Consider the following 24,228-nt stretch of genomic DNA (forward strand, 5'->3'; position numbering starts at 1 on the left):
AAAAACATCACTTCATTTTAAAAAGTATTAGGAACACATAAAACATGACAATATTTATTCTTTCTCATATCCTGGTATGGGATCTGTTGGCAGCTCCTCCAGTGATGCTGCCAGCTGGTTTCCTATCACTGGTTTCTTCCTCTGCCATACTGTCCACCCACCGCTGCCCACTCTCCTTGTCATCAGGAGAAAATAATCCTTCTTCCCCATTTTCTTGACTTTCCATCTTTCTTCTAGATGTGTCTCCTCTGTTTCCATTGAAATGGTTTCACCTTCTTTCTTTTCTTCCATCTTAGTAGCTCCTTGCTCTTCCTCAGGAACTAAGCTCCTCTGACTTTACTGCTGCCTCTTTCTCCCTTTCCTCCTCCCTTTTGAGAGACTGCTCCTCTGCCTGTGCAATTTCAGCTGCATTTTTTTCCACATCCACTTCTACTTTCAAGCCACACAATCTTTTCAGTTTGTTGTTAAATGAATCTGTGCTTTCCAGGAATTTCCTCTTCTTTTCCTGGTGTGGTTCCTATATCTGAGTTCAGCTTCTAGTTTTCACTGATGGATCATTATTAAGGACTGGTCCTTTCATATGAGGACCTGCATTCTAGCTGTTGTGACTACTGACCAGATGTCTGACACACACTCTCACTGAGGATTTCACTGATGACACGGTGGTTTCTCTGGAAAGAGGCAGTGGCATTATGCTTCCCTGAAAAGTCATCAGCACAATCACCTGGATCTTCAGCAGGCTGAGCATTCGTGCAAGGTCCTCCTTTTCATGCAAGACCGTCTCTGCTGACTTTCTTCCTCTAAAGCAGTTTCTGCATGATGTTTGCATTTGTGTATGCTAGGTATGGTTGCATATGCAAGGTATGGTGGGTTATGAAAGCCCTTGATAGATTCATTGTACTGTCTTTTCTGCTTCATGTTTAACTAAATATTCTTTCTTTTCTTCATCAGTGAGATCTTGCCACATGCCACCAATAATCTTGCCATTATACCACAACTTTAAGTCAGGGTTGGAAGGTTTTACTTGGTCCCAGATCTTTCTGCTGTACCTTGTGTAGGGCATCAGTGGCTTATCTGGTGACTTGTGTTGGTACCCATAATACCCATGACCAGTTGTTGATGCCACACTCCCTTCAGCCTGTTTTTGAAGGTGAGATGACTGTACGGACTGTATCCCACAAACTCTGGTGTCCTGGCATTTTTGTTGAGGAGCTAGAGTGGGAGATGGGACATAAAATGGTCTTTTTCACATTTTGGAAGATTAAGTTCTCAGTTCCTTAAGAATGAATCTCAGACACAGTGGGCAGGAAAAAAAATGCCCACACCTCTGGTGTTGCTTCCTTTTGTCTTCCTCCTGGAAATTTCTTAAAAATTTTTGTCAAGGGCCTCCCCTGGTGGTGCAGCAGTTGAGCGCTGGGCTGAGAAGCTGCCCACAGCCTCTGCAGCATCGGTTCGATCCTCAGCTGCCAGTTCGATCCTCAGCTGCCAGTGTCCCACATGGTGCGACAGACCTCACCTGCCGCGCCCACTGCTCCCCTCAGCAGTGTATTTCGTCAGTCTGCCTGTTCTGTTCCCTGCTCTGGCTCTGGTGAATCCTCTCACCTTCCTGCGCTTCTGACTGTACCCAGTGCTTGTATAAATAAATAAATAAATCTTTAAAAATTTTTTTTTGTAAAAAGATAAAATGAAGGGCCTCCCTGCTGGCACAAGGAGTTAAGTCTCAGCACTATGAAGCTATCCTCAGCCACTGCAACATGAGTTGGATCCCCGGCCAGGGAGGTGACCCACATGGCACAGCAGACCTCTCCTGTCTCACCTGCTGCTTCCCTCAGTGTCCAGAGCCGCCTGGAGCATGCGCCATGTTGCGCAACACACGTGCCATTAATTAGTTTTCGCTTTACCGTTTTGCCTGCTGAGAAACCACAGGTGTTTCCTATTAATCAAATGAGACTGGGAGGTACGATGGGAGGAGCTACCAGGATATAAGAAGAGAACCACGAGAAGGTCAGGAGGTTATTGCGAGAGGAGCAGAGAGAAGGTCAGGGAAGGTAGAAAGACAGGGAAAAGTAAAAGAAAGGAAAAGGAAAAATAAAGAAGTAAACGCTAGCGTCAAGTTGTCTCAAGCCCCTCATTTCAATCCTCAGCCCTTCTCTTTTTGTGCCTACGAATCCCGCGGGTCGGGACACCTCAGCAGTGTATTTCAGTCAGTCTGCCTGTTCTGTTCCCCACTCTGTCTCTGATGAATCCTCTCACTCCTCCCCCTGCACCTCTAGCCTACACCCCAGCTCTTGTATGCATAAATAAGTAAAACTTTAAAAAAAAAGATAAGATGATTTGAAATACGGAGGAACAGTTCAAACTCTTGAATGAGACATTTCTTAAATGTCAATTTTCTCCTAAGCTACAAATTCAACTCAGTCCTAGTAAAGTTCAGTTACATTTTGTGAGAAACTAGGTAAATAACATAAAATTTATATGAAAAAATAAAGGCTATGAATTAGATAATTTTATAAAGAAGAGTAACAAATGATAATTTGTTTTACTGAGCAGATATTAAGATTAAGGAATGCTACAAAATTACCACCCACATAATATGGTATTGATGCAGGAACAGCCAAACAGACCAAGGAAACAGAATTGAGATCTCAGATATATAATGTAATATAGAATGTAAAATAAAAAACATATTATATAGATATATGTGGAAACTTAAAAACAAAATTTATGTTTAGCAGAACATTTATGCTAAAAACAGAACATTAAAAACAAAATTTATGTTTAGTGGTTGGTAAAACTGACTTACTCTATAGAAATAATAAAATTGAATTACTACCTAACACAATATGCAAAGATGAAATCCAGATGAATAAAAGACAAACTACAAAATGTCAAACTCTAAAGGCAACAAAACATAAAGGAATACCTTTGTGACCTAATGATGGAAAAGGAGGCCTTATACAAAATCTCAAATGATGAACCATAGGCAAAAGTTGATGAATTTATGCTCATCAAAATGATGAATATCTTTAAGGAGAAGTTGATAGAGAAACACCAAAATGAGGAGACTTTAACATACAAAAGAGATCAACTGGACCAAAAAATGACTAGAAATAAAGAATATCTAAACAACATAATTGATAAAGTAAGTCTTATGACTATATATTGAAAAAGTAAATCTTATGACCACATATTGAATATTACACCTTGGTAATGGAGAATATACTTTCTTCTCAAGTGTACATGGAATGTTCATAAAATTGATTACATGTGAATACATCAATAAGTTCCATGAGGTGAAAACCAACATTTTTATCAATTTACAAAAATAATTGGAAATTTTTTTTTAAGGTTTTTTTTTTATTTTTTTAACAGAGGCATGTTTTATTTATTTGTTTGTTTGTTTATACAAGCACTGGGTACAGTCAGAAGTGCGGGAGGGTGAGAGAATTCACCAGAGCCAGAGCGGGGAACAGAGCAGGCAGAAGGACCGAAGTACACTGCTGAGGGGAGCAGCGGGCGGCAGGAGAGGTCTGCGCGCCATGTGGGACCCTCCTCCGGAGGCCGGGGAGCAGCCGGGGATCGAACCGGTACTGCAGAGGCTGCGGGCAGCTTTGCAACCCAGAGCTCAACCGCTGCGCCACCGGGGAGGCCCAAAATAATTGGAAATTAATACCAAATTTTTAAAAAGTCATTCACTCTGAAAATTAAAATTTTTCTATTAAGATACTCGATGAAAGAAAAAATAGAAGTAAATAATATAGAATGACTAAAAAATAAAGATAATAGAAATGCTTTACTTAGTGTATGGTCAAAGAAAAATTTATAATCTGAAGTACATGTTCGTTCATAAATCCAAAAGTGGATGACAAAATCAACCAAAAAAGGCATAAAGATTTTGATTTTTACTTTGTAATGATTAATCTTTTTCCTGGTCGCTTATTTAAGTTTTCTAAATTCCTGCTATGAGTGAGACCATCTGGTATTTTTCTTTTTCTTTCTGACTTATTTCGCTGAGCATGATCCCTTCTAGCTCCATCCATGTTGCTGCAAACTACATGTGTTTAAGTAAAAACAAAAATCAACAAGCAGCTATAAACCAGAGACACTCTATGGGGCAGGGGTGGGGAGTGAGGGGCAGGGAGACGAAGGACTAGAGTCAAAATAAGGGGGGGGTGCAATTGTATGGGGAATATAACCATAATGAAAATGCATACATTGTGCAAAGATGAAAAATGATGTAAGAATTATTATTTTTATTATTAAAATAAAATATTAAAAAAGGCATGAAGATAAAATAAAGATAAAATCAAAAATGAATAAGTTTGAGAACAGAAAAATAAAACTAATTAATTGATTGATTGAAATTCTGATGATTTAGCAAAAAATGTTAAAAAGGAAATATAAAATAAAAAACAAGTTGAAAAAAATCACTGAAATACAGAAACTAAAGATTATAGGAGATGATTTGCAAATTACTTGAAAACCCAGAAGTAATTCTAAAACCACTTTGTGTATATTACAGAATTGAGCAAATGAATAAATAAATAGCCTATCCTTTTGAAAGAAGGAAATAAAAGAATGAATGAAGCAAGGAGAAGAATCCTATGTTGGATTAGAACTAGAGCCAATAGTATAAACTCTTAATTTAAAAAACAAGCAAACAAATAAAAACCCCATCTATTTCCTCCCTTTGTTCACAGAAAAGGCTGTGAAGCCTGGCACTCCAGAAGTGATGAGTGCAATTAGATCTTGCTTTCTAAATGCCATTTCCTCACTAAACTGAATCAAGACTTCTTGATAAAATGGCTAAATCTAAGACTGGGGCAGGAAAAGTACATTGTGAATCTAGAATATCTTGTTGTGCCAGAAAGTAAGGAAATGCTTGAAAATTGATCAGGGCATGAAAAGGGCACAGAATTCAACTTGAACAAGCTCCCACTAGCCAAATATGAGAAAATCTGAGCATTAAAATGAATAGAAACAATAATGTATTATAAGTTAGCAAATAAAAATAGAATACTTGGTATCATTGTATTAGTACAAGCAATAAAATGAACAACTGGGAGCATCTCTGGTGGTGCAAGAAGTTAAGATGCAACCTATGAAGCTATCCTCAGCCACTGCAGCACGAGTTCGATCCCTGGGCAGTGAACTAGCCACATGGTGCATCAGACCTCTCCTGACTCACCCGGTGCTCCCCTCAGAAGTGTATTTCAGTCAATCTGCCATTTTATCAAGAAGCCTTGATTCAGTTTAGTGAGGAAATGGCATTTAGAAAGCAAAATCTAATTGTACTCATCACTCCTGTTCCCACTCTGTCTCTGGTGAATCCTCTCACCCCCAACACCTCTGGCCTGTACCCCAGTTCTTGTATACATAAATTTTATACATCTTTAAAAAAAAATAAAGTGAACAACTGAATGAAAAAAATGAATAAATCATTCTTTATAAGGAATGATATAGAGTTAGAAACTCTATGGTGTAACCACCAATGTCATAATTGATTATCAATGGAAATATCAATGGATCCTAAATTCCACTAGATGGAAGTTAACAGGATGGATATGTTCTTTGTACAGCTTATTTATGAATTTTGAAGGGGAGAAAAGAAACCTTTACAGTGGAAAGATCTGGCAGACAGTGATGTTGACTCAAATTTAACATCACTAGTAATACAACAAACTGGAGTCCAGATGAATGCTCAGAGAGAGATACATCAACCTACAATGTTCTTGTCAAATGAACGAAAGAATGAGTCCATGAATGAATTTCAATCACAAAATACATACCCTACAAAAATGTATGACTTTAATCGTGAACGAACATCAAACTCAAATAAAACACATTCCACAAAGCAACTACCCTATATTCTTAAAAATTGTCCCAAAAAATCAGTGTCAAATTAAATGATTACATTATGGTTCTATAAAAGAAGACAGGTTAAAATATTTAGGGATTGTTATGATATCTGCAACTTATTCACAAATGGTACTTGTGGGAGGGAGGAGGGGAGGGAGGGAGGGAGAGAGACAGGGAGGGAGAGAGAGGGAGAAAGAAAGAACAAGCAGGACAAAATGTTACTGGTGACTCAATGTGAAAGATACACAGACAGGGAATGTGAGTTGCAGATAAATTTCTCTGTGTTCATTCTAAAACCAGGCCAGTCATGTCAGCTCAGGAGTCTAACCAAGGCTGCTTAGATGTTTGAAGCCAACCCTCACACTTATTACAGGATGGTGTGCAGTGCTGCTAATATTGAGATATAGCCTATCACTATCTTGGCTATGAACACAGTAGTGTTCACTGAGTGTTCACTGAGTGAGATCAGTTTTTCATAAGTATCATTGATGCTTCTAATAAAAAAAAACAGTTAATTCCCCCCAAAAATTAAAAGATATTTTCTTTTTTTGTTAAAGAATTATTTATTTATGCAAGAACTGGGGTACAGGCCAGATACGTGGGAGGGTGAGAGGATTCACCACAGACAGAGCGGGGAACAGAACAGGCAGACTGACAAATTACACTGCTGAGGGGAGTAGTGGTTGAGAGAGGAGAGGTCTGCCGTGCCATGTGGGATTCTCGCTGCCAGCTGGGATCGCACCTGTGCTGCAGAGGCTGCAGACAGCTTCACACTGCGGCGCTCAACCGCCTGCACCACCAGGGAGGCCCTAAAAGATATTTTCATTAAACATTACCATTATATCTTGCTAAAGCTCTTAGCATGCTGAAATGACAGAGTGTTTATCAAGTTGGAGAAATATGCCTTGGAGGAAATAACAAAAATATAACCATAACAAGATTATAAATACATAACTAGATTACTAAATCCCTGTTATACTTACAAGCTATGTGATCTTGGTCAAATTCATTTACTGCTAAAGCTCTATTTCCTTTATCACAGAATAGGTATTTCAGTAGGCGCTATCTTCCTCGATTGTTTTGAAGATTAACATGAGCCAGTGTATCTATAATGCTTACAAAAGTGCCTGGCACACATAAATGCTATCTTTATACATTATTTATTATTATTATTATTATTATTGGAATAGCAAAAAGAATCCTCTAATCATTTATGTCTCTTCATAATCCAAAACTTACATCATGTACTATTTAAAAGAATTTGAATAAATCCAAATCCAGATTCTAAAACATTGTGTTCTATTTCTGCCAGGATCTACTACCTATCTTTCCTGGAGAGGAACAAAATCACGTGGTCAGTACAGAGCTAAAAAGGTGAGAGCAGATAAATGATTATACCTGAATAGAGAAGAAGCCAAGGATACCCATGTGGGATTCAGAACTTGGCACCAATTTTCTTCAACTACTGAATAATTTTTGCATCAAGAATACATTTGGAGTAAAATAACAGATGATAAAAGCAAAATATTTCATAACCAAAGAAGCTGTCGAAGCTATCTATGCTCAGTGGTGAATCTATAGTTTTAAAATGGCTTTAAAATTTAAAAAGAACAATTGACACTAATCTGCTAAAGAAGCATCAATATCTGCTGCACTCTGCCTGAAACGACTATGTTTTAATAACTACCCACAGAAGGTATGTTATATACCACTATGTGAAACATGACTTTTCACTTAGATCAAGTTACTATTTATCATAAATTAATTTCTCTCACTTTAAGTTTCAAGTTTTCTTGTGCACATATAAAAGGTGAAATAATATTTGTAGAAATATTGACTCCACTAAAACAATATCATCAACACTTAAGTGAGAGCAGTTTTTCATAAGTATCATTGATGCTTCTAATGAAAAAAAATCAGTTAATTCCCAAAAAAATTAACAGATTTTCATTAACCATAACCATTATATTTTGGTTCTTCACAAGTGCTACTAAAGCTCTCAGCATGCTGAAATGACAGAGTGCTTATCAAGTTTGAGAAATATGCCTTGGAGGAAATAACAAAAATATAACCATAACAATAACAGGCCTGAACACTATTAAAAACAATGGTAAACTTGGGGCCTCCCCGGTCGCGCAGCGGTTGAGCGCTGGGTTGTGAAGCTGCCCGCAGCTGGTTCGATCTGACTCCCTGGCCACCGGAGGAGGGTCCCACATGGCGCGCAGACCTCTCCTGCCGCCCGCTGCGCCCCTCAGCAGTGTACTTCGGTCCTTCTGCCTGCTCTGCTCCCCACTCTGGCTCTGGTGAATTCTCTCACCCTCCCGCGCTTCTGATTGTACCTAGTGCTTATATAAATAAATCTTTTAAAAAATGGTAAACTTGACTAAAATTTTAAAAGAACATCATGTTTAGAAGGTATTCAGTACATTTATAATCTAAATAAAACAGTGTCACTGAGTTTTTTAAAGATGTGAACTCTTCCAGATAATTGATGTATCAGTTAGGTATTTCTGTGTAACAACACCCCCAAAACAGTGGTTACTTAACGGTTACTTTAAAACAGTAACCATAGATTACTTCTCATGAGTTCAGAGGTTAGTGGGCAGTCCTGTACTCTTGGCTGGACTTAGCTGATCTTGGCTGGGCTCATTAATAATCAACTGATGTATTGACTGGAAACTGGTCAATCTAGAATGATGTAGGGATGAAGAGGAAATTTCCCCAACCCTCTGGATTTTTCTTAGGCTGGTTGAGCAATCAAATTAATATCAGATAGACTAGCAGGAGAAAATATTTAATTACATGCCTATGGAGAATGTAATATTTAATTACATGCCTATGGAGAATCTTTAATACATGGATGTAGGTTCCAAAGAAAATGGGGGCAAAATTCGGGTATTTATCCTGAGCAAAGGAATAAAATAAGTGCCTGGGTCTTCAGGGAGAGAGAAGGGGACTCGTGTGGCGAGGACAGAGTCACTTGTAGGACAAAAACCAGATACTCTGTAACTCAATATTTGCCCTGCCATATAGATGAGTTTCTCTGATAGAAAGGTTATTTCTGGAGATACACCTACCCCCTATCTTCATTCTTTAGATAGTTAAGGGAGTGGTAAAAAGTTTCCCTTGGGCTTACGGGTCTTTGGTTGACCTCAGCACAAAATAATCCATGTACCAAAGTCTTGGGAAGATCTGTTCTGAACTTCTGGGGGAGGCTCCAGATGAAATGACTCATCTCTCTTGCATTCATTATGTGCATCCTTCTAGTGGCCACACCAGGTAGTGGCAGAACTAACAAGAAAAGAGTGAAAATCTATAATTGCTCTTCCATGCCTCTGCTACTACCCCAAAGTCATGACACCAAATCCCTAAGTGATTGGTTATAGGGCAACACAAATAATTGGGCCTTTCTCTGTAATCTATCACACTGGGTGCTTTGCAGATGTGTGTCTTGGGACAATTCATTCAAATGACAGACATAAAATAATGAAATATTTGGACATCGTATTACTACAGCATATTCTAACTCAGTTATTGGATTTTTTGCCTTATCTCACTCAATTTATAACATTATAATTTATAATATATGATACATTATCAGATAATGTATCATATTGTATCTATGGAGATGTATAAGAGATCTAGGCTTTCCAAAATAAAAAAAAAATGATCTCCTATTTCACAACACACACAAACCAATTTCAGATATATTACTCAAATGGAAAATGCAAAATACCAAAAATTTCAGAAGAAAATATGAAAACATATTTAGAGTGAGGGAAATTTCTTAAAACATGAAACATACTATGCCACTAGGAAAAAAAGATATAGCCACCTTAAAAATATCAACATCTGTAAATTTAACTCATTTCAAATGAAACAATTTTTAAAAACCATGATATGGGATATGCAACACATATCTTCAACAAATGACTAGTGCCTGGATATAAAGGATGCCTATAAATACCGGTGTTCTCTCCAGAATAAAGTTCCTATTTGCTGTTTTCTGTGATATAAATACTCTTATGGAGCCAATTTCAAGTCTCCGATGTGAGGTTGCCAAGTTCAGGGGTGAGAAGAGAGGAGCACCTGGTGAGAGGTTCCAACACAAAAGTAAAAGAAAAAGAACCCAATAGAAAATTTCTCAAAAAACTGGAGATTTTCAAGAAGTCACAAAAAACCTGAATGGCCAATAAAATATGAAAAGATGCTTGATTATGTTACTGATGAGAGAAACACAAATTAAAACCATGATAAGATACCATTTTATACCCTCCAGATTTACAACAATTTAATAGTTCAGCCCTAGTATTGGTAATGATGAGCAATGGGAGTTCTCACGACTGCTGGCAGAGCCAAAGTTGGTACAAACCACTCTGAGTAACAGTTTGGCATTACCCACAAGATATGACCTATGCAGGTGTGCCCTGCAAGCCAGCACTTTTCTTCTGTAAGTACCTAGACAAGGATATAGATGGTATAGACAAATACATACACACACACACACACACACACACACACACTTGCACGCACACAGGGGAAATTCTTGCCCATGCATCTTTCAGGTTGGTTGGAGCAATGCTAATAATAGGAAAAAGTGAACACAACCCATGTGCCCACCAGCACTGAACAAATCAATAAATTGTAGCAATGCATATGAAGGAATATCACTTCACAACAGAGAAAATTAGTAAATTATAGGTAGTTATCCACACCAACACAGATAAATTCCAAAACTTCATGGAGAGAAAGTAGCATGCAAGATTACATGGAACAGAATTGCAATAATATGCAATTCATTATAGTCACCGAAAAAGAAGAGTAGGGAGATATCACTGTCTGTAGCAGGGAAGCAAGGGGTGAGTGGGTATATTCTAAGCTACTAAATATATCCTGTTGGGCCTCCCTGATGGCCTAGGGGTTGAGTCTGAGCTATCACCACTATGGCCTGGGTTCGATCCCCAGCCAGAGAGCTACCCACGTGGCACAGCAGACCTCTCCTGTCTCTCCTGCTGCTCCCCTTAGCAGTGTATTTCAGTGGATCTGCCTGCTGTGCTCCCCACTCTGTCTCTGGTGGGTCCTCTTGTCCCCCCAGGACCTCTGGCCTGCACCCCAGTTATTCTACATGGAAATGAATAAATTAACCTTTTTTAAAAAAATCCTGTTCTTAAACTGAATGCAAGTACTATTCTCATGTTAACAGTGTGTTTGCATTGCATATGTTCTTTGTATGTTTCACATTTTGTTTCATCAAAAGGTGTATGTGTGTGAAGGGCAGTCACATGCAGTATGATCATTGTGACAGCTGGGGAAAGCCCAGGATGCAACAGAGAAGGAGTATCTGGCTTTGTCAGGAGCTAGGAACAGGTATGGAGAAGGTTTGAAGACTCCACATTGAGATATGAATCATGGGTGGGAGTAAATCAGGCCAGGAGGACTGGGGGAGTCTCCCAGGCAGATAGGACAGTATGTGCAACGGCCCACAGATCACCTCGCTGATAGATGGAGCACCAGTCTGTCCTATTCCACTTTCTTTTACCCCTGGTATTCCACAATTCAGTGATTTATTCTGTGCCAATGGGCACTGTTTTATGGGTATGGATTGGGGTAAGGGGCAGCATATCTGGCTTTAGAACCTGTTTGTAACATTCCTGACCTAAAACATGCATGCATACGTACATACAAACCTACATACATACGGGTTATGTGTACATATGGCCAAGAATATTCACAGAGCTCAATAAAAAGTAGCAAGAATTTAACCCGTCAATCTTTCTCTACTTTCTTCCTACCACATACACAGAAAAATTGTGTTAGCCTTTCTTCTAGCTGTGCTTTTTTATTCAACTTGTGATTTTCATGTCATCATTGCAACAATATTTACTTCATAATCCACCTGTCATCCCACCTGTCTGGTTTTTATAGCTGGATCCTTCTGTTCACTTAACTACTTGGCCCCACTACTGTTTTATGTTTAAGCTCTTTCATCATTTAGCAGAGCCCTTCTTTCAGAGCAGTGCAAACAAGTCCTTTGTAAGACTCAGCACTCCTTGTCTTCACTCCTGACAGCTTAGCTCAGAGCAACCCTAGGCCTCGCTAGCAACAGCAGGGGGGCCAGCTGGGGTCTCCCCCTGTCTCCCTGGGAGAGGTATCCCCAAAGGGAGGGGGCAGAGCTTCCCTGTGGAGCCTTTGCCCAGAGCAACCCTCTCCTCTGTGCTCAAAAGCAGTGGCCTCACCTCAGAATGGCAGGAGTATAGTGAGGGGCAGGGGTTTGAGAGCCCCAACCCCTCACAGCCAAGTCTCAGCTCCCCCTGAGTCAAGCTCCTTCTGCCCTCCCTAGGGAATCTCTTAAAACCCTGCCTAAACCCCAGGTCCTTGACTATGACCCCATGGCCTTGGATTTGCCTCCTGTGATTGCCAAGCCTTCACCCACTGCTGAAGAAAAAAACAGCCCCTTTCACTCCTCTGCCAAAGGATACATTCCTTGTTCAGTAAAGCCACTTCCCTACCTCAGATAGGCAAGCAAAGGCCCTCTCTCTATGAGGGTAGGTTGCATTGATACCCTGGCCCCCATGTCTGTTTGCAACAACTTGTGTTTCTTCCAGGTCTAATTTGTCATAGTTCCTTTTCTAAGAAATGAGAGGTAATTCATTTCCTTTTCCAAGGTTGGCAGTCAGCACTTAAAGATTTCTCCCCACTGCATCTCTTAAATGATGGGGAAAGGAGAAGACAAGAGACACAAACTCAGCCTCCCTTTCTTAAAAAGCAGCCACATCCCCTCAACTCTAAAGACCATGATTCCCAAACAATTCTCAGAGTTATTTCTACCCTGCATGTAGTTAGGAATGAGCACCAACTGGGTCCTAAGTCAGTGTTTCTCACACCTTCATAGAGAAGACCCATTGGAGGGGTAGCCAGTACCTTTATGACGAAATGAATTTATGGATTTGCAGACAGACTTAAGGGATGCTGGGAAGCTGAATATACAGCACTCTTGCCCTCCAGCTGTGACAGGCAGGGCTACCATCCCTCACTGCGTCTCCTGCTGGGTGATCTGGCCACTCTGCCCTTTCACTTTACTCCTGGCAAAACCAGATGGCCAGGCCCTGTGAGATCCCAGGCTTTTTTCTCTGAGATATATAGGTGGTTAGGAATAGTCCTGATCACCAGCCTCCCAGCCAGTGATGGCTCCTATGAGAGACAAATAAAATACACATTATAAAGGGAGGTGGTCTTTATTTTAGCTATGAAGATATCCATCAATTAGGCACCATGTCCACATCTTTCAAAACTAAAACAAAATGGAACCACACCCATCTTGGGTACCCAGATTTAGGTACCTGAAATAGGTAAAGAGTGTGGTGGAGATAAAGTAAGAAATAATCTTAAATAAACACTTTTAACATATTAAAAGATATGTCTTTCCTTCTCCTCACCAACATACACACATATTCCTCCTGGAACTGGACACTTTCTGAGACAGAGGCAAAAGAAGCGCCCTCTGTCACATGGAGGGATACACCTCCTTTAGCATAACAGCCCCAGACAGGCCGGCAGCTGTTTCATCTTCATTGTGTAGAAGGTATAAAAGATTCTCTACCTAAATCTTCATAAGAAACTATACATTAAAACAGCCCTTACAGAAAGAAGACTGTTTTAAGTATGGAAATTCCTAAAAATATTAAGAATAGACATACCATATGATTCAGCTACCCCACTGCTGGGTATTTATCCAAAACTACTAATTTGAAGCAGTATGTCTACCTCTAAGTCATTATAGCATTATTCACAATAATCAACAGTTAGAAACCATCTAAGTGCCCATCAACAGAGGAGTGGATAAAGAAGAGGTGTAAATACACATTGGAATACTACTTGGCTATAAAAAAGGTGAAGTCTTGCTAGAACACGGATGGGTTTATTATGCTTAGTGAAATAGGTCAGATGGAAAAAGACAAACACTGTATGATTTCACTGTTATGTGACACCTAAAGAATGGACTCATTTGTGTACCACAAATGTTTAGTCCATGTGAGTGGACTAAATAAAACAAAAATAAACTTAGACTATAAAACCAAAATAGTGATTACCAGAAGGGGAGGGAAAATATAGTTTGCAGATTGGGTAAAAGGGACAAACTGTGGTAATTAATAGAAACTTGAATTCTGGTGGTGAACATAAGGTTGTATATACAGACGTTGATCTAAAAGGCTACATCTGAAAACCTAAATAATGTTATAAACCAAGATTACTTAAATATTAAAAAATGGTAAGATATTTTCCACTCTCAGATTGCACCATTGGGAAATTCTGAGAGCAGAATGTGTTAGCAAGGTTGCTGCTGGGTGTGCACATGGGTGAGGTCCTATGGTGAATAATTTGTTAACACATTTCAAGGTAAAAAATGCACAAGCTCTAAAGCAAGTCTATTTGTCCGCCCTGCAGAGAGACATGCTTATGTATCAAATGGCCTGGGAGTGAGAAAATCCACTGTGACATTGCTTCCAAGAGCAAAATATGAAAACCACCAAACAATCTAGATCTCCATAAATAAACTAAATAACGACCATCCACACAACCATGTGTAACCATTGAAAAATGAGGTGTTTTATATGAACTGATATATTATTAAAGGAAAACACACAGTGCAGAACTGTGGGTTTTGGAAGCTACCATTAGTGTAAAACACAAAACACCACTTTGGAAGGCTATAAAAGACACTGTCCATAGCTCTGCCTGTAGGGAAAGAAAAGAAGATGACTGGGAGAGAAAGACCGCAGGAGACTTAGCTTTCATTTTTTAATTTTGTATTATGTTGTTACTATGCCTGTTTTTAATATTAATAAATAAGATGCGTTTAAAAATTATATGAGCAGGTATTACTCACACAGTTTCTAGTCTTCTATGTAAAAGGAGGTATATTAGGGTTCTCCAGAGAAATGGAATATATAGAGATATATAATTTATTTTAAGGAATTGGCTCACACAATTACGGAAGTTAAGATTTCCAGATCCAGGAGAACCAATGTATAGTTTCAGTCCTAGTCCAAGCCTAGAGGCAGGAGAAAACAGTTGTCCCCGTTCAAGACATTTAGGCAGAGAGAGAGCTTTCTTTCTTAGTCTTTCATTCTATTCAGATCTTCAACTGATTGGATGAGGCTAGGCGCAGCCATATCTGGAGGGACAATCTGCTTTCCTGAGTCTGCTCATTCACAAGTTCATCTCACTCAGAATCACCCTAACAGACACACCCAAAAATAATGTTTAACCAAATATCTAGGCACATTGTGGCCCAGGCAAGTTGACACATAAAATTAACTGTCACTGTCAGATTCTTCAAGAGTCCAAGCAATTCTCTCTCAGGACTCCTAATCTAATGTTGAGCTAGCTCACTTGGTAAGAAGGACAAAAAATAAAAGATATGGATTATAATCTCTAAAGGTCATCACCATGGGAACTCCTTAGTGGCCAAGGTGTTAAATTTCAGTGCTCCACCTCGGAGGCCTGAGTTCAGTGCCAGGCCAGGGAGCTACCTACATGGCTCAGCAGACTTCTCTTGTCTTGCCCACTGCTCCCCTCAGCAGTGTATTTCAGTAGATCTGCCTGTTCTGCTCCCCACTCTGTCTCTGGTGAATCCTCTCAACACCCCTGCCTCCTGCACCTCTGGCCTATACCCCAGTTCTATGCAAAAGTAAAAAAAAAAAAAAAAAAAAAATCTTTAAAATAAAAAAAGATGCCCACCATGAATTTTTCCCTGTATATGCATATCAACCCACCCACCTAAATGTTGAAATATTGGGAATTGCCTTGAACAACAAAATATGGTGACAATGGTATCTTGAGATTTCCAATCCTAGACCTTAGCTTCTGCCTCCTCTCTTCTGGATCCAGGCAGTGTAAGAAGTCCAGCTGTTCTGGAATGGCTGTGCTTTGAGGAAGTCTAAATTATCCATGTAGAAAGAGAAAGACCGCATGGGAAGGACTGGGGTTCTAGGCATGTGAGTGGATCCTTTTTGCTCTTCCAGTCAGCTCAGCTGCCAGTTGCAGGCAGCTTGTGCCCTGAGGAGAAACAGAAGAGCTGCCCAGCTGAGCCCAGCCCTCACTCTCAACCCACAGAATTGCGAGAAAGAGTAAATGGTTGTCTTAAGTCACCTAATTTTAGAGTGATCATAACACAGCGATGGGTAAGTGAAATAACAGGTTTGGCTCAACTCATAGGCAGCCTCCACCAAAACAGTCAAGTGACCATCCCATAGGAGAAAAATATTTATATTCCTTTACTGTGTTACTAAGGTAATATCTAATTGTAAACTCCTTTTTACCTTATTTGAGACACTAATGGACAGTTTTCACCAAGATCTTTTATGAATCTATAAAATGCAAGTATGACTTCAAACAACAAGGGACTCCTATTAGGGGATTGGTGACAGATGGCCCATCACAAGGGCAGAAAGACCTTGGGGTACCTTGCTTAATAAGATCCATAGACAGCAGTCACTGTTAATGCAATCATCTAAATCATAAAAGGAAAAAAGAGTACTCATGGGTGTTAAGGAAGCCTCAGGGAAGTCCACATAGTACAGAATCCTTCTTTCCTACTGGTTAAGGCACAGTGTCCTCCCCAGTCCCATCCAGCAGCTGACTAATGGAACAGAGGGTGTCTGAGGACCCCAGGCTGGAGGCTGGGAGCCAGGGGAAGTAGGGTTAAGAATCAGAAGGGCCTGGAGGCAGAGGAAGTGTGGGGGAGGTGGGAAGAGAGTGGGGGGAAGAAAGGGAAAATTCTGCCTTCTGAGGGCCTCAGGAGGGAGGGGTTCAGGGACCCACTGAAGATAAATAAGAGAGCCTCCCAGGTCTCCCCCTGCCATGTGGACTCTGTTCAAACCGGATACATCACTTGAACCTGAGGAGCTGCCTGAATGTTTATTTGAGTTCCATGTTTGTGTTGATAATAACACCCCTCCCTTCCACAAGATGGCGTGGGGCTTGGACCAGAGGTCTGCACACCGGGCCCTGAGGCCAGATTCTTCCCACAGTCTGTTTTTGTAAGTAAGATTTTATTGAAACAGAGTCTAAACTAATTACTTGCTGCCACTTTACAAGAAAAACTTATCAATCCCCTTAGACATTAATTTAGAAAAAAACCACAGGGATTCCTTAAGAAAGCAATAGGAGAGGAAGTATTTCAGTTCTTTCCAATTTCAGTTTCATATGGTGAAAGACACCACATATTTCAAAGACAAGGAGAGGACAAAGAACAGGACAAAGAGTCTGGGATAAAATATCTGTAACTCACACAGGAAAAAGTTTAATAACTAATATTTAAAAGTTAGCACAAACTAATAAGAAAAAAAGACACATTTCAATAGAAAAATAAGCAAAGGAATGAAACAGAAAAATTACACAAAATGCAAATGATTGTTGGATTTGTGATAAAGGTACATACCGTAGGTTATTATGATAATAGAAATTGGGCAGTGTTTTACACTCAGCATATTGATAATATCAAGTATTGATAAGACAGATAAAAGGCCTACTGTACTTTTAGGAAGAGTATATATTAGGCTACTTGTTTTGGAGGGGTAATTTGGCTGGACTGACCTACTAAATTTTTAAACATGCCTATCTTTTGCCAGGTAATGCCATTTCTAGATCTCTGTCTTATAGAAATATTCATATAAGAATAAATACACAAGGATTTAAACTTTATCATTATGTGGGATAATATTAAAAAAACTAAATATTAATTAATGAAAGTTGTTAAATTATAATGCATGTGTTCTATAATATATGTGACTTCTAAAAGGAGTGAGACATATGAATATTTTCTAAATTGAATAACTTCTAAGAACTATCACTGAGCATAAAAATTAGTTGAAAAACATAACAATTGGGCATCCCTGGTGGCGCAGCGGTTGAGCGCTGGGTTGCGAAGCTGCCCGCAGCCTCTGCAGCGCCGGTTCCATGCCCGGCCACTGGTGAGGGTCCCACATGGCGCGCAGACCTCTCCTGCCGCCTGCTGCTCCCCACAGCAGTGTACTTCGTCAGTCTGCCTGTTCTGCTCTCGGCTCTGGTGAATTCTCTCACCCTCCTGTGCTTCTGACTGTACCCAATGCTTGTATAAATACATAAATAAATCTTAAAAAAAAAAAAAGAAAAACATAACTGTCCCGACCCGCGGGATTCGTAGGCACGAAAAGAGAAGGGCTGAGGATTGAAATGAGGGGCTTGAGACAACTTGACGCTAGCGTTTACTTCTTTATTTTTCCTTTTCCTTTCTTTTACTTTTCCCTGTCTTTCTACCTTCCCTGACCTTCTCTCTGCTCCTCTCGCAATAACCTCCTGACCTTCTCGTGGTTCTCTTCTTATATCCTGGTAGCTCCTCCCATCGTACCTCCCAGTCTCATTTGATTAATAGGAAACACCTGTGGTTTCTCAGCAGGCAAAACGGTAAAGCGAAAACTAATTAATGGCACGTGTGTTGCGCAACACGGCGCATGCTCCAGGCGGCTCCGGACACATAACAATTATTCCCTTCTAAAAATACAAAATGTGACTCCTCTCACCCCCTGCACCTCTAGGCTGCACCCCAGTTCTTGTATTCATAAATAAATAAAAATAAATCTTCAAAAAATAACTAAAAATAAAAATATGAAATGTGTGTGTGTGTGTGTATGGGGGAGAGGGGTCAGGATAAAGATCTGAGGTGATAGCTGGCTGACTCCTACAGTAGTGTGTGATAGACAATGTTGCTTGCTACATCAATTAGGATATCGATTTGGCTACTTTAGCAAAGACCAAAATAACAGTGATTAAAACAATGAAGACATTTGGTTCTCTCTTAATAATGTCTGGACTGGTAGAAGGTCCAGGGATTAAGGTTTGCAGCATCTTGCGTGCCTCATCACTGCACCATCCCCAGAGTGTCTCTAATCCATATGGGCAGCCAGGGAGGACCACACCAGGAAAGCTTTCCAGCCAGCAGGAAAGGGCAGTGTAGGAGGGGAGGCCTCCTAATGCATGCATTTGGAGGAGGCTCCTTTAAAAGGCATGAACTCCAGTTGCACAGGACTGCTGAGCACATTTATCTGGCCACATGGCCACACTGTGTAACCTGGGAAAAAGCAGTCCTTAGCTGAGGAACCCTATGCCCAGCTGAAACTTAGAGGTTTCTATCACTAAAAGGAAGATAGGGTAGTGGGGTGCTCTCCTATGAATCTCTAGCTGTCTTCCTCACTAAGAGGAAACCACAAAACCAGTTAGAGCAAAGCAGATCATCTGTGGAAATCTGTGATTACAGTGGACTTATCAATTACAATAATAAACAACAGAAGATGATAGAATTGTATTTACAAAGTGATAAGAGAAACCATTGCAAACATAAAATTCCGTATTATGTAAATTATAAGAGAAAAGGCAAAAGAAAGACAACTTCATACCAAATTGTAAGAAATTTACCATAAACAGACCCTTGCTGAAAGACCTACTAAATGCTGCACTATATTTCAGGAAGAAGGAAATGGAACCCAGAAGGAAGGTACAAAAAGTCATGGCATAGAAAAACACTATAAACATATATGTATTTCTATAAAGCCTTAGCTGAAGACATTAGTAATAAATGTTGATCAGAATAGTAATAATTTAGAATGAATAAAAATAAGTTGAAAACAAGATGACTTAAACTTATTTTTCTTGATCCTTCCCTCTATATACAACTATAACCCTGGAAATAATGCAAGAGGCAACCCAGAAAGAACTATGAAAGTTGATGACGGGGAGGTGAACTGATCTGAATCCCAGAAATGGAGGAACAGTACAGTGTCAGGGAGTCAGGGCCTCAGAAGGCTACCCAGGTGCGTGTTTCTGACCCTCAACCTCACAACAGAAGGCAGCCAAAGAAGGTTCATCCCTCTCCTGCACGAACGGGAGTCCCTCCTACAACACCAATTGTATCTGTTCCCCATTGCTGCTGTGACAAATTACCATAAATTTAATGGCTTGAGAAAATATAAATTTATTATTTTTCTAGTTCAGGACATCTCAAGTCTGAAATTGGTATCACTGGTTTTAAATCAAGGTGTCTGCACATTTGTACTCCTGCAGGATCTTTGCCTTTTCCAGGTTCTAGAGGCTACCAACACTCTTTGGATGGTGTCCTCTCCTTCCATCTTCAAAGTCTGCAACCTCAGACTGAGTCCTTCTTATGCAAACCTTTCCAGTGCTCTCTCCTGCCTTCAGCTTCCAATTGTAAGCACCTGCGTGGTTACACTGGCTGCTCCTAGGTAATCCAGAATGACTTCTCATCTCGAGGTCAATTTATTAGCATCTTAATTTCATTAGCAACTTTTGCCATTTAATATAGTCTCACGTTTCTGGGATTAGGACGAGGACATCTTTGGGGGGGTTGTTATTCTGTTTCTCACAGCCTGCCCTCTGACCCCCAAACATATACAACAATCTCACATGAAAATTACACTCCATCCCCAAGTCCTCCAAATTTTCAGCCCATTATAACATCAAGTCAAAGTCCAAAAAATCCCATGTGAATCTTATCAGCTTATAAAGTCCAAACTGCATGATTTAAATCAGGTGTTAAAGAGGTTACAGGGATGATCCATTTACACACACACACACGTAAGGAGGTAAAGAGGCAGCCATTCTTCTGGGGCCCTCACAACTGGCTTCACCAATCATTTTCTTCCCCACTACTCTCTCCTACACATATAACTCCACTTACCCCTCTTATTAAAAAAATAAAAAATAAAGCCTTTCTTTAGTCCCAAATTTCTCTCTGGTTCCAGTCTCCTCGTCTTCCTGCTGCAGTCAACTTCTCAGCAGAGTCTGTCCCAGGAACATCCCCAACCCCTGTGTAAGCCCCCAGGAGGTACTGAGGTACAGCTCTGGATAGCTGGCCAGTGAGGAAGCTCATTTAACATGATAAACTCAACACTGCAAAATTTGACACATTTCAAAGCCATTTCCCATTGTAGGGTAAGGTAAAAAGTATCAGGCTTTTCTGCCCTCCCACCATTAGGATAGATGACGGAACCCTGTGGTCCCGAATGCATGCCTGAAGGCGGTCCCCTGGAGTAGGGTGTGGGCATATGTAGATGGGATTCACCTGGGCTAAGACTGGGCTTTTAAGGGCAGCGTCACGAGGACTCCAGCAGAAACATAACCACAGAGAGCAGAGCAGTAGAGACCACCAGAGAACGCTGGAGAGCTCAGAGTGAGGGCCTGCCAGCCTCCCAACCCCCCACCACCCCTGCCTGCTGTGTACTGGGTAAATCCCAATAAAAGCCTGAAAAGCTGCTGAGAGCTCCAGGACTCTCTCCTCCTTTACCCCGTCTGCATAGAATCGTATAGAACCTGCTCTGTGCCCAATTCCTGCCCTTACATTTGGCGTAAGTCAGCAAGATGATGGGTATGGAAATGGGTATGGAGCCCTCCGAAGACCTGGAGGGACTGGGGAGTAGGACTGTTTGCCTGTGACAACGCTGGACGTGTCATGGCGGCACAGGAGGTGGACAAATTCCGGGAGCTGCGGGATGAGACCTCGCGTGAAGGAGACAGCCTGAGAGGACCAGCCAACAACCCCCGAGGCAGCAAGAATCATCGATAAGAAAGGGCCACAATTCGGAGCTCCCCAGTGCGGACAAAGGGAGAAATTTATGGATTTGAGACTGATGGACTAATGGACTAACAATCCCACCAGAGGGCGGAGGACCTTGGCAAATTTGATATGTTTTTGGGACCCTGGGGGAGGATGCTATTTTTGTACACCCCAGGAGATGGGAATCTGGGGGTGGCCAGTGGGCCTTCGTAGCCAAAAGCAGCCAGTGTTCTGCCCAGCATTGGGCAGGAGAAAAGCCAACTGAGAAGGCAAAAGCTGGTGCTAAGATTGAGAAGCCCTGAGCGGCTGTTACGCAGCTTAAAAATGTTGAAGGCCAGTGAGTCTTTTAAAGTCACCTGTGGGTGATGCCCTGCTCATGGTTGAGTGAGTGTGAGATGCTGAGGAACCCGTCCTTGGGGGATGGGTGGGTGTAGGGTAAGGAAAATGTCAGGCTTTTCTGCCCTCCCACCATCAGGATAGATGATGGATCCTTGTCCTGAATGCATGCCTGATGGCGGGCACCTGGAATAGGGTGTGGGCAGAGGTAGATGGGATTCACCTGGGCTAAGACTGGGCTTTTAAGGGTGGCGTCATGGGGATGCCAGCAGCAGCAGAAGCCGAAAAAAAAAGCTGAGAAGAAGCAGAACGAATGGAAGAGCAGTGAAGCAAAGAGAAGGTCGGAGAACCCAGATAGAATGAAGACTTGCTGGGGGCTGGGAGGCCTGCCCGCCTTCCAGCCCCCCAGCACCCCTGCCTGCCATATGCCTGGTAATCTAAATAAAAAGCCTGCAAAACCCACTGAGGTCTCCAGGACTCTCTCCTCCTTTACCCCGTCTTCTTGGGATCATAGAAAACCTGCACTTTGGTCTTCCTACCCCTACAGTGGGGAACGTGGCTTGGGGTGGAGCCCAAGCTGAAGAGGGGACCCGAGAGGCCGCATGTGGAGTTTGGATCCCTGACCCATGTGCTTGTGCAGCGGGTTGGCCTGAGTGCAGGGGTCTGCGAGTCTCATTAGTGGCTATGAAGGCCGAGTGTTGGCGCGACTGCAGACAGAAACCCTGAGGGTTGGCGATTACTCCCAACAGTACAGAATCGCCAATCCCAGAGCGAGTGCATCCTGGGGGTGGATGCGGTGTGTGGCTTGTGGCCGAGACCACAGCCAGAGAAGGCCAGGAAGCCTGACGGCTCCTGGTGTGTTCCAGTAGATGCCATGAGTGGCTCCCCTTCCTTGTATGAGCAGTGCCTTCAGCAGCAGAAGTGGTGGATCATCTGCTGGTGCCAATAATTGTCTTTTGCCACTAGGCTGGTGCCCTGCCTGGACTTACTTGTGTTCTGTTATATTGTGATATATTTCATTTGCTTTTGCGGGCCATGGCTGCAGTGTTCATATTCGCCAAGAGAAACGTGTGTATAACTTGTATAGACTGTCTGGCAGAAAAGCCTGAGGGGGTGGATTGTAGGGTAAGGTAAAAGAATCAGGCTTTTCTGCCCTCCCGCCATTAGGATAGATGACAGAACCCTGTGGTCCCGAATGCATGCCAATGGCGGGCACCTGGAATAGGTGGGCATAGGTAGATGGGATTCACCTGGGCTAAGACTGGGCTTTTAAGGGAGGCGTCACAGGGACGCCAGCAGAAGAAGAACCACGAGAGAGCAGAGCAGCAGAGACCACCAGAGAACGCCAGAGAGCCCAGACAGACTGAAGTCTTGCTGGGGCCTGGGAGCCCTGCCAGCCTCCCAGTCCCCCAGCACCTCTGCCTGCTGTGTACCGGGTAAATCCCAATAAAAGCCTGAAAAGCCGCTGAGGGCTCCAGGACTCTCCTCCTTTACCCCGTCTGCATAGAATCATATAGAACCTGCTCCGTACCCAATTCCTGCCCTTACACCCATGTAGCACCTTTGCGTCCCAAGGAACCCACTTGGAGAATCAGCAGCCGTACCTCCAGGTTCATATTGGTCTCCTTTGAAACAGCAGATTGGCCACAGTTGTGATCCCCTGTGACCCTAATGGTTACCTCAGGCCACATCCTCTTCCCTCCTGCTGCCCCCCACCTATTTCTTCCTTGCCTCCCTCCAGCAGCCTCAGATTCAACCCTTCTTGCTCTGTGCACTCCCCAGAACTCTGAACCTTCAACAGCCAGATCATTTTGAACCCATCAGTCTTGGGGACTCTATCCTAGGACCCCTGCACTTCAGCTCCACCCAGCCAAGGACACAACTGAATTCCCCACTGTAGGGTAAGTAAATTATCAGGCTTTTCTGCCCTCCCACCATTAGGATTGATGATGGAACCCTGCGGTCCTGAATGCATGCCTGATGGCGGGCACCTGGAGTGGGGTGTGAGCATACATAAGTGGGTACACCTGGAGTGAGACTGGGCTTATAAGGAAGGTATCACGGAGATGCCAGCAGAATGGAGCAGCAGAACCACCAGAAGGAGAACAGTAGAGCGAAAAGGAGCAGAAAAGCAAGGCCACGAGTGAACACCGGAGAGCCCAGAAAGAGTGAAGACTTGCTGGGGTCTGGGAGGCTGACAAGCCTCCTGGCACCCTGCCTGCTGTGTACCCAGTAAAATACCAATAAGAGCCTGAAAAGCCCCTCAGGGTTCCAGGACTCCTCCTTCACCCATCTGCTCGAATCACAGAAATCCTGCCCTGTGCCCAACCACCACTACACCCATGATCTGAGGAACCAGCGCAGAGCTGGTCAGTGTCCTGGAGGCTGGATCCCATCTACCCACCCCTGGGCATGCCAGCCCA

The 24,228-nt window shown here is 42.0% G+C and overlaps 1 pseudogene across 1 annotated transcript; it reads right to left on the reverse strand.

Annotated features, from left to right (window-relative positions):
- Positions 1 to 64: 64 nt before the first annotated feature.
- On the reverse strand, positions 65 to 23,421 carry LOC311178107 (SWI/SNF-related matrix-associated actin-dependent regulator of chromatin subfamily E member 1-like; annotated as a pseudogene). Its single transcript has 2 exons — positions 23,367 to 23,421; positions 65 to 1,212 (listed from the first exon to the last, which is right to left on the reverse strand). The product of its transcript is annotated as an SWI/SNF-related matrix-associated actin-dependent regulator of chromatin subfamily E member 1-like (transcript).
- Between the last annotated feature and the right edge of the window lie 807 nt (positions 23,422 to 24,228).

The sequence above is a fragment of the Talpa europaea genome (genome assembly GCF_964194135.1).
Source record: "Talpa europaea genome assembly, chromosome: 10".
In the NCBI taxonomy this organism is placed as follows: domain Eukaryota; kingdom Metazoa; phylum Chordata; class Mammalia; order Eulipotyphla; family Talpidae; genus Talpa; species Talpa europaea.